At 39.4% G+C, this 12349-nt stretch overlaps 1 protein-coding gene across 1 annotated transcript in view; it reads left to right on the top strand.

The window, feature by feature from the left end:
* Positions 1 to 12349, top strand: part of LOC122790858 — a 1163840-nt gene that overhangs the window by 1123661 nt on the left and 27830 nt on the right. The gene's annotated exons all lie outside the window — the stretch shown is intronic.

Below are 12349 nucleotides of genomic sequence, written 5' to 3'. Positions count from 1 at the left end.
TTAATGCTATAATATTGTCATGTGATCAGCCTGCAGTAGGAGGCATGTCTGAATGGGCAATCACAAATATGCTCATTATTAGGACTGAATGCCGAGTAAGCATTTCATTAACCTCTGCCTTCCATAATTCTTACTCTGAGCTGCTGAATAGTCACCATTACTCATCTCTAACTTCAGTTTTTTTCTTCAAAAGACTGGTAAACCTTGACATAAAGTACTGAAATTTTAAGCCAGCTTAAAATAATGTTTAATGATTTGAATCTTCTTGCTTTTAGTGTCTCCATTGAGTTTGCATCTGAGAATGTCATTAATTTCCTGTCTCGCATGACTGTTCAGATTGCTCATGAAGGATTATGCTTTTAGAGAGCATTTGTCCTGTAGCACACACAGACACACACACACACACCTGTGTTAAAGGACATGCTTCATATTCATTCTTAATTTAATTGTTCAGTTCTGTAACATTTTCAAGAAAGATCATGTATTCATCAGCCATCTGTATTGAGTTTGAAGTCCACCTATGGTTATATCCCATATATTTAGTAGTTGTATGGCTATTTCCTTCCTGTAAATAGCCATCTAGGCTTCCCATTAACAATAGAAGCAAAAAGAGGAAAATAACCTTTCTTAAGGTGCAGGTGAACCATAGCTCCTTCCCTTCAAGAGTCTGGAGTTAGTATATATAGTTAAGAGGGGTGTGGGGGTCATTGCCCCCCACTTAGTTTGGTTTTATGTATATTTCTCCGTAATCTTCAAAACAATACATTTTAAACCATATACATGCATACTTGCAACACCCATGACCAACTCTTTCCAGAAGATAATATATACCCAAACTAAGTGGGGGGCTGTGCCCCCCAACTATATATGCTAACTCTAGGATTGCACTACAGTGGGGAAAAGGGCATATACCTTTTACTTGCTTTACAGTACTCTACACAATGCCAGTACTTCACTTTAGTGAAATGAGGTTCAGTGAAATGAGTTTTCAGTAATTTGAGCTTTCAGCGATTTGGTCAGAGTGAATTCAAATTCAGTGAAATGAGCTTTCAGTGAAACAAAGTAGACCCCATATATATGTATATATATATATATATATATATATGTATATATATATATATATATATATATATATATATATATATATATGTGTATATATATATATATATATATATATATATATATATATATATATATATATATATATATATATATATATATATATATATATATATATATGTGTGTATATATATATATATATATATATATATATATATATATATATATACACACACACACACACACTTATATATGAGATATATATATATATATGTGTGTGTGTGTGTGTGTGTATATATATATATATCTCATACATTTCTTATCAGTTAAGTCATATGCATTGATGTTAGTGGTCAACACTCATTTATGCGATCACAAGTGTGTGACTGGCTGGCTTGGAAGGACAAATTCCTGGTATGTCAGGGATTTCCCCTTTTCTTCTAATGATGCACCCTTGGAATTGGTGTGTGTGTGTGTGTGTGTGTGTATATATATATATGTATATATATATATATATATATATATATATATATAAAATGTATAAGTAGTGGGAAAGTGTGGGTTGCAGTCCCCCATATTGAGGTGCAAGGTGACTTGCTCCCTGCAAAAATACTTCCTCCTGTGGTTTATTTTTACTTGCTGATATGTGATCATGTGTGTGTGTGTGTGTGTGTGTGTGTGTGTGAGATCACAAATGAGCCAAATACTTCTCAAGGAGCCATATTATAATCTTGGCTGATGTTCTTCGTGTTTCACTGTTGCAGTCATAACATTTGGGTAATCTGCTGGCAGGTTGCCCTCACTCGGCCTGAATTCCAAAGTCTTGGGTCCTGCTTCGGTTGCTGTCATCTCTTCCATGACATCAGGTCATCAGGGGTATAAAACATGCATCCGATGCCATTTTCTTTAGTCTTTCTTGCTGAGCGGTGCCCGAAGCAGAAGCATTTTCGCAAGTGCCAGTCGGCCGACTACTGAAAATTGAGTTTGAGTTTCAGAACCAAAGTCTTCACTAAAGCTAAGTACCCCGTTGGGGAAACTTTTTTCTTGCTTTTTACCGATGTCAGAAAAAGTTAATAATTGTATTACTTGTAGGAAGCAAATACCTCATAAGGATTTCCATTTATACTGTATTCCTTGCCTAGGTCCCGATCACAACGTGCCTGGCTGTCGGTTTTGTGCTAGATTTAACCAACGCACTATTAAGGGTCGGTATATTTTTGCATCAAAGTATTTTGGAAACAGATTTAACTACCCAGAAATGTCATCAGATAGCAATCCGACTACCGGAGTACATAAAAAACGCAAGGAAAAGGACAGAGAAAGGCAGTCGAGATCCAAAACCGACGACGAAGCTTCTCCTAAGCCAGTTACCGGTTCACCGGTACTCAGTGAGGCGCTTTCGCAGCCCCTGATACCCACTACATTCGAGTCGCAGGCCTCTACCGACATCCATGTGGAGTCAGGCATGCCGCAAGATACTCAAGGTATTGGACAGACAGATGTATCTCCCTCGGATGGGTCCAGAGCCGCTGAGCAGGCACCAGCTTCTGAGGGTGTATTCAGACCTCATCATTTGTATATCAAACCGACGACAGCTGCAAAACCAAAGACAAAAGCATCTTCTAAAACTAAAAAAATGACGCATGAGCCACATACACAGGCCTCTATGTCTAAAAAAGAGATGATCAAAATGGCTGAAGACCTTATTACCTTGATCAGGGGTTCCCATCCCCCTCCAGATAAGCGGCCTAGGCAAGACACTGATTATGAATCTTCAGATCGGTTTTCTATTTCTTCTGATCAGGAATTGTCTATACCTCCCTATGAGGATTCTAATACTGAGGAGTCTGTTCCTTCTGCATCTCCTTCTGAGGATTATTCATTTGGAGAAACCTTGCATACTTTGAAGGGAGCATTTTCAGTCAAGATTTCTCAGAATCAAAAAAGAGGCTCAGAGATTTCCTCCTCCTCCCTCAGCACAAACCTTTAGCCATCCCCCCTGTTTTAGACTTTGTGGATGATGTGTTTTCAGAGTCAAGTTTGACCCCTGACTTCTTACCTCCGGCTCCCGCTAAGCCTGACCGATACTACAGGGTATCTGACTCTCATAAATTTTTATTTAGAAACCCTGCTGGTGATCCTGAAACTTTTTCACAGGGTCCAAAGGGAGTTAAGGCCTCAACAGCAAAAAATCCTACACCCTCTGACAGAAATTCAAGAGCATTAGACAAATGGGGAAAAAAGGTTTATACATTTGCAACCTTGGCAGTCAGGGCCTTAAACTGTCAATGTCATATGATTAAGTACCAACAACATGCTATGGGATTGCTGAAACAGAAAATGATGTTGATTTCAGAATGTGCAGAAAATAAAGAATTGCAGGAATTATTGCATGCAGCTGAGCAAGTTGGAAAGCATACTTTGCAATGTGGTTTTGATTCTTTAGAGGCCTCCTGCATGGCCGCAGTTACTGGATCTGTGATTAGGAGGCATGCCTGGTTAAAGGAACAAAACTTAACTGATAAAGTTAAAGCTAAATTGCTAGATGCACCTTTACAGCATGATTCTCTGTTTGGTATTAAGGCGGAAGAGGTTCTAAAGAAAATGGAAGACAAAGCTAAGTCTATGCAAACTTAAAAACTTCTTACAGGTGCAGCCACCAAGATTCAGTAGACACTTGCCTATAAAAAATTGGTCCTTTCCTGTGTCAGCCAGAGCTCAAAGGGGAAAATCCAGGCGTCCTAAGGGTTCCCGATACCAGCCGCAAGATTCATACAGTCAAAGCAATGGGGGTGCTTCCACCTCCAAATCTGGAGGAGATAAAGTGCAAACCTACAGAAAGCAATCCCAATGGCTTCCCTCTGCCTACACCAAACACTTATCTTTTGGCAGCACCCATAGGGGGAAAATTAGCACTTTTTGCTCAAAATTGGCAGTTAATAACCCATGACAAGTGGGTACTAAACATCCTATCACAGGGATACAGATTCCATTTCCACATTCTGCCAATGGCAAATGGTTGGCCAGATCTGCCAAAAAATCAATGGGCAGAGGCACAGAAACAGGTTACGTCCCTCATGTATATGGGGGCCATTCAGGTAGTACCAGAACAGGAAAAAAGGACAAGGTTTTTACTCAAGACTGTTCTTGGTACCCAGAAAAGACAAGGCCTGGTGGCCAATACTGGATTTATTGATTTTGAACACATACCTGGACATTCCAAAATTCAAAATGCTGACTTTGCAGCAGCTTCTGCCCATGCTGGGCAGGAATGCTTGGCTAGTGACTTTAGACCTAAAAGAGGCATACCTGCATGTCCCAGTAAGACAATCGTGCAGAAGATAGGGTAGCAAATACTACAAGTAAATGACCACTAAAAAGGTGTCCCAATCAAAGCGGAGCCACTGTAAGTACAACGAAATTGCAGCTCACCAAAGAAATCCAAGGCCCATAAACGTTCCAAAAGCTTTATTAAGAAGTACAAACAGAATAAAACGTCGACCTAGGTTTCGTCCGTTAAACGAACTTCATCAGATGCATATGCAAATGCATCTGCATATTAACCAGAAAGAGATGCTAGCTTTTCAAAATGCCCTAACAACCTTCAAGGACTTACTTCATCCAGGACAACTACTGATAAAGACTGACAACACTACAGTCATGTGGTACATAAGCAAGGGAGAACACACTCATACCCCCTTTGCAGATTAACCATGGCACTGTGGGACACAGCTTTGACCTACCAAATATATCTTCAAGCTCAATTCCTGCCAGGAAAACAAAACACTCTGGCAGACGATTTAAGCAGAAACCTTATGGATCCTCACGAGTGGAAACTAAATCCACAAGTCTTCAGCATGATAACGGAGAAATGGGGGAGCACAGACATAGACCTTTTTGCTTCTCCTCAAAATTATCAATTGAAAAGATTCTGCACAAGGACTTATAACAGACAAGCATGGAAGGTGGACGCCCTATCCTTCAGTTGGAAAAACCTATTTGTTTACGCCTTTCCTCCTCTGCCTCTTCTACCCAATGTCCTCCTGAAAGTCAGACGAGAAGCCAAAGATGAAATTAATTGCCCCAGATTGGCCCCGCCAATACTGGTACCCAATCCTAAGGAACTTGTCTCAATACCCAGCTTGGACCTTGACTCAAAGACTACAACTACTGTCCCAGCAAAACAATCCGATCCTGCACAATCAACTACAGATTCTGAACCTGGCAGCATGGCTAATAATGTAGTCATACAAACAACACCTCTCAGTAAAGCTGTGATGGATGTCATTCTGGAAGCCAGAAGGCCTAGTACTAGAAAATCTTATGCTGACAAATGGAAGAGATTCTCTGCTTGGAATCAAGCACAAGGAACTGATACAGCAGAACCAAATAGTCCTCAGATATTACAATACTTAACTGAGATGTTTGACAAAGGCCTATTTTTCTCATCTGTCAAAATCCACGCCTCTGCCATTTTGGCTCATTACAATAAAGAGCCAACAATCTTTTCTCATTCTTTACTAAAGCAGCATCTTAGAGGAGCCAAAAAATTAAGGCCTCCTAGATCATCACCATTACCTGCATGGGACCTCAATTATGTGTTGGAAAAGCTCATCCTGCCTCCATTTGAACCACCTGTACCACTGATCTAAAGTTCTTATCATGGAAAACAGCTCTGCCGCTAGCTGTTACTTCAGCAAGAAGAGTTTCAGAGCTACAGGCCCTCATGGCTGTAGAGCCTTTTATCATATTTTACCCAAACGGTGTCTCTGAGGACAAATCCTACTTTTATGCCTAAGGTGGTGTCCAGTGTGGCCCTTAACCAAACAATTCATCTACCAACTTTCTATCCAAATCCGCAGAACAAGGGGGAGAGAATTCTGCATTCCTTGGACGTACACAGACAGCTAAGATTCTGCTTGAGCAGGACTAAGGCTCTAAGAAAGACTGAGCAATTACTACTGTCATATGCTGTAGGATCAGAAGGAAAGGCTGTTTCAAAGCAGACAATTTCAAAGTGGATAAGCCACTGCATCTGTTTCTGCTACTTACACTATGGTAAACCTGTGCCCAAGGGCATTAGGTCTCATTCCACCAGAGCTGCAGCTACTTCAGCAGCCCTTTTCAGAGGAGTACCAACCAAAGACATTCTAGAGGCTGTTACTTGGAGTTCTGTTCACACCTTTACAAAGCATTACTATTTGCCTATCTACTCTAAGTCCAGGGCAGGCTTTGCCACTGCAGTGCTGCAGGGCCTTATAGCCGCACCTAATGCTGTTTAGCTCCAGCCTCTCAACCATAGCTTTGGGATTCTACCCAAATGTAATGACTGCAACAGTGAAACACGAAGAACATAGTACAGTTGTGTACACTTACCATAAATGTAGATGTTCGAGTGTATTTCACTGTTGCAGATCAGGTTACCCTCCCTCCATCCCCCTGTCATTCTGAAATGTATCTTTCCTTCTCTATCCTCTACAACCTATGCGGTGTATTTGCTTGTAGATGAAGGTTAAGTTTATATTGATGCATGTGTGTGTGTGTGTGTGTATATATATATATATATATATATATATATATATATATATATATATATATATATATAATTTTGCTACCTTTTTGGGGGCACCTGACATCGGGGGCAAGAAAAACTAAAGAAAATGGCGTCGGATGCATGTTTTATACCCCTGATGACCTGATGTCATGGAAGAGAAGACAACAACCAATGCAGGACCTAAGACTTTGGAATTCAGGCCGACTGAGGGCAACTTGACAGCAGATTACCCAAATGTAATGACTGCAACAGTGAATACACTCGAACATCTATATTTATGGTAAGTGTACACAACTGTACTTTTTTACCCACAGCGAAAGTCTTACTACCATTCTTGATATAAACATTGCAAACTTAGTTATCACTTTGATTTACATTGTTTAAACACTGGTTTTGCAGGCTGATTGTGCCAGATTCTGACTATAAACACTGCCAGTTATAATTTCTAAGCTTTCCTTTGCATAGCTTTCTGTTGGAGATTCCTCTCAAAACAAGCTACTGATTGGAAGCATACCTGGGGCTGGAAGCCTGACTTTATACATCCTGGCTGCACTCACATGTTCTTCTCTCCCCAGTCCCTTCCTCCAACATTTCCTTTATAGCAGTAGATATCCACCCACCCACTCTTATAAAGTCTACACATTATTTTCTCTCCATCTCAGAATCAATGAACAAAATTTACATCCTGTATAATTTCCTTTATTGTTTTACTTCCTCTTATCCTCTAACCACAGGCTTTAAGACAAGTGCATTTGTAGAAGTCTGATGGCAACTGTCCTTCATTCACTTCATTGCTGTTCTGATTATGTATACATAAGTGCATCTTTCTCTTCTACCTTGGTTGGTAGCAGGAGCCTCTCTTCATTCTTTAACTACTGCAGCTGTTGGCTTTTTCATTCTTTACCAGTACCATAACTAGGATAAGGCAGCTGCCCTGGGTGTTAGCTGTTATGGAGCACAATCCACACTGTGGAAGAGGTGCTGATTGGTCCCCACAAGTTATCAGATGTGATGACTGCTGATCATTTAACAGTTATGTAAGACTTCCTGTTTTGTGTTTAATGTTGATAGGTTTTTAATACTTTGACAGGAATAGACCCTATTCCTAATTCAGAGTACAGTTAGAGTTTGTGAAATTACTATTGCTTCAATTTCCGATGATTGCTAAGAGTGCTCTTTTCAGCGCCTGCAGTGTACCCAGAATTGCCTGCTTTTGTAAGTCATATGGATTAAGCTGCATCTGTAACACAAGTGTGCTTTAAAAGTCTTGATTATTAGCCCTGTTGCTTCTACTGCTGTTGGAACTGTCTGGGTGTCTTTATTCCAGATTGCTGTAGTTTCTGCATGCATATCCTGGTACATTTTGACCTTGTGTGTCTCGGTATGGTGGGTACTATAATCGCTACGTGTAGATATTTTTTATGATTAATGCTCGCTTTGCCATTTTCTTTTGACTGTAGTATTTGGTTTTCTTACATCTACTTATTTAAAGTACTCCTTTACCACCACAGGGAAGCGATCCCTTTTTAAGCACATCAGGTCTATGACTAATTATAGCTAATACACACAGCATATATACTTTCTTACCCATCTTATTTCTTCATACTGTTTTACTTCTGCATATCTTTACTACTCTGTATCATATTGATAAACACACAGATTTCCTGTATCCCATTCCTCTTCAACTAACTTGTTTCACAGCTAAACCAAAGGATAAAAAGGTCACACAGATAAACCACTCAGTAAAAACTGCAAAGAAAAACACGGCCAGGCTAGAGTTTTCACTATGTGATACCCTAATACAGGAGGTTTAAGGTATCACACAGTGAAAACTGTAGTTTGTCTGTTTTTTGTACAGTTGTTTCACAGTTAAACTACTTCACAACTGTAACTGACCATTCCTGTTACTCATGAGTATATCTATTTCATATAGCCCATACCTGATCTACTTCTGCACTGTCTTAATTTCATTTAATATTTCAAATAATGTGTCAAAGGGTGGGAGATTGGCATAATGGTTAAGGTGTATATTTTACAGACACAAGGTGCAGGGTTTGATTCTTGTATGGGGTAATTGGCTAGGCTTAAAAGGGAAAGGAATATATTATGAATGAGGGAGCCACCCCAACCCATGGGACAACAAAGCCTGACTAGGAAAAGAAAGAGTGGGTATCTGGAGTGCAGTAGTAAATTAACTTGAATGTCAACATTTATAGTAGTACAGTTGTGTTTGGAACTTGGGTTCACCATAATATTCACTGTTGTGGTCCTCACATCTGAGAAGATTCCCAAAGTCCAAGGCTCTGGAGAGGATGAAAACCACCACTTAGAAATGATGCATTGATTGATGACAAAAGCAGACCATACCCTAGCCGTAGGTGCTGACCATAGGTTATAGTATTTTAGAAAGCATGGAGAGATGACCAAGTTGCTGCTTCTAGTACAGCTTTGATAGTAACCCTGCTCCCCTAAGGAAGGCTGTGGTGGGTAGCAGTGACTATAATACAGTGGGCCTTAATCTGCCCTGGGTTAGCTTTGTCGTGGTGTGAGTAACAAAAGGAAATGCAGTGGGCTAACTACTTAGACAAAGTCTGCTTTTTAAGTCTGCCATGTGTTCCTTTGCAAGAGAGACAAATAGCTAATCTTACTTTCTGAATTTATTTATTTTATTTATTTTACATTTGTTGACCGCGCTAGTCTAGCTGGATATATGTCCATTTTCAGTAGAGGCCCGGGGAGAAAAGCTCCAATGGTTATAACAAGTTAAACAGAGATAGACAATACAACACTAAAATGTGAAGACAGAGCTAGTTAATACACGATATACACAATATAGTCGGAGCAAAAACCAAAAGTATAATAGACAAATGTCTTTTTTTTTTTTTTTTGTTACAATAGTCATACAGTATGTAAGAGATAACATATATCTATATAGATGTTATATAAAGGTAGACCTATCAAGGGTATAGGGAGCAGAGATCGTAAGAATTATGGAAGAAGAAAAGATAGAGAGGAAGAAGCAGAGTTAATCCGGGTTGTTGCAGGAGCATAGCCAGTGTTTATTGAGATGAATTTTCAGTTGTCTTTTAAAAAGTGGGAGAGAGGACAAAGATAAGATATCAGAGGGTAGTTTGTTCCACATTTTTCCAACAGAGTTGGAAAAGAGACAGTCACCTGCAGAGTTATTGGGTTTGGTTATATTAATCAGTAGTTTGTTGGAAGAGCGTAAATGTTTCAGGTTATTGTATGGTGTGATGAGGTTAGAGAGTATAGGTATTTTAGTTGGTTGGTATAAGATCTTGTGCGCTATTAAGAACTGTTGAAGTATGAGTTCGTTTGGAAGTTCAAGCCAACCTAGTTGTCTTAGGTTCAGGCAGTGGTGGGTTCTAAATAGGGATCCTGTAGCAAATTTGGCAATATTATAGTAAGATGTTGATAGTTTCTTGAGGTTGTTTTTGGAGAGATTTGTGTATATGGGGGAAGCATATAGAAGAGTAGAGATGAGGTGAGATCTGGCTAAGGTGGTCCTTGCTTCAGATGTAAGGAAGAGTTTGATTCTGTAAAGGGATCCGATTTTTTTATTCACTAATTTTATTGTGTTGTTGATGTGAGAGTCAAAGTTGAGATTATTGTCAGTAGTTATTCCTAAAAGTTTAGTAGTTGAATCTGGAGAAATAAGAGTGCTATCAGCAGAAGTAAGAGTGAAGTTGAGTGGGGCAGATTTACGGGAAGGTGAGAACAATAGCAGTTTGGTTTTCTTTGGGTTAAGGAGTAGGCAACAGTCACAGAACCATTGTTCGACAGTGGTAAAAGCTTTTTGTGTGAGTGACTGGAGTTCAGTTTGTGAATTAGCAGTGCAGATTATAGTAGAATCATCTGCATATTGTATGCAGGTAGTATTTGGGATAGCTGATTGGAGGTCATTAATAAAGATAGAAAACAGAAGGGGGCCTAGGGTAGAGCCTTGAGGTACACCTAAAGAAATAGGAAGGAGATTAGATAGTGCATTTTTCCAGAGAACTGCTTGCTGACGGTTTTCTAGGTAAGATGTAAACCAAGTTAAGGAAGAAGGATCAAGTGAGAAAGATTTTAGTATGTGCAGAAGAAGTTTGTGGTTAACCATGTCAAAAGCTTTAGATAAGTCAATGAAGACTGAAGATGATAGGTTATTATTGTTGCAGTTATAGTTGATGGAGTTGGTAAAGGAGATTAATGCTGTGGTAGTACTGTGGGAGGGTCTGAATCCATGCTGACAGCAAGTAGGTTGTTTTGCAGAAGGTGGTTAAGAAGTTGCTTATGGATACATTTTTCCATGATTTTAGCTATAGGTGATACAAGTGCTATGGCACGAAAGTTAGAAAAGTCATTAGACTTACCCCCTTTGTGTAGTGGGATGATGTGAGATATCTTCCAGATAGAGGGGAACATTCCTTCATTTATGGATCTATTTATCAGAATAGAAATGGGATAGGCAATTGCTTTGGCTCCTATTTGCAAGAATTCTGCAGGGAGTTTGTTTGCAGAGGGGATGGTAGGTCTTAGTTTTTGGAGCAGTGTTAAGATGAAGGAGGTAAATACAGGTTGTAAATGAAAGGAAGGAGGTGGATTTAAAGTAGGTAAGAGAAGCTTAGAGGTGTCGGGGAGATAGGTGACTAGCAAGAGTTTGGATAGTATTAGTGAAGAATGAATTAAAGTCATTGACTATTTGTGTGAGATTCTCTGGAGTAGAGTCCTGAGGGTTAGGTGTGATAGACTGGCCTGGGGATAAAAGATTATTAATGCTGGCCCAGAATTTTTTAGGTTCCTTTTTGGAGGTTTGTTGTAATTGAAGGTAATAGTTCTTTTTGTCTGCCAGGATGGCTATTTTTGTACTGTTTCTAAGCTCTCTGAAGTTTTGACGATCAGTTAGATTTTTAGTGGTATGCCATTTAGCCCAAGATTTGTTTCTGAGAATGATTTTTTGCCTAATATTATTGGTCAGCCAGGGTGCTGCTATAGCTTTGGTTCTAATAGTTCGACTAGGGGCATGGTGATCCAGGATAGATAAGAATGTGGAATTGAAGTATTCTACTGCTTCATTAAGTGGGAGATATTTTAGTGGGAACCCATTACATTGTATTAATTCAGCTAGAAAATGTTCAGAGTTAAACTGCTTTTTTGAACGTAGTGTTCTATAAGTGGTAGGTAAAATTAGGTTGGTTTTATGTCTAATTGCATAAGTAAGTGAGTGGTCGCTTAGATCATCTGGGAGGGTACCTGATTTGTAGGTTTGTTGAGGAGTATTAGTAAGAATCCAGTCAAAGGTGGCTTCATTGTTGTTGGTTTTATTAGTTCTAGTGGGACTATTAATGAGTTGTATAAAGCCATCTAGGTTTATATGGGAGGTGGGGTTTGTACTATTACAGGAATACCAATCAATGTTGAAATCACCTAGGACTAGTGTTTCTTGAGGGAGGTAGGTGGAAAGTGAACTGAGGATGCATTTGAGTGTGTTGATGTTATTTCCTGCGGGAAGATAAACACATATGATATTTATGGCTTTACTACTGTTGACTTGAAGTTTGGAGCTGATTACCTCTGCATGATTATCTAGGCTAAGAGTCTGATGTATAATACTAATTTGGAATTGTGCTTTATAGATAATTGCTACCCCTCCTCCCTTTTTTGCAGTGCGATCGAGTCTAATGATGTTATACCCAGGTGGGGTGATTTCATTGTCTTTGATGGTAGGCTTTA

This window comes from Protopterus annectens, chromosome 1.part2 (genome assembly GCF_019279795.1).
Source record: "Protopterus annectens isolate FY-2018-M chromosome 1.part2, PAN1.0, whole genome shotgun sequence".
NCBI classification, from domain to species: domain Eukaryota; kingdom Metazoa; phylum Chordata; order Ceratodontiformes; family Protopteridae; genus Protopterus; species Protopterus annectens.
This window is presented reverse-complemented; position numbering and strand designations above follow the sequence as displayed.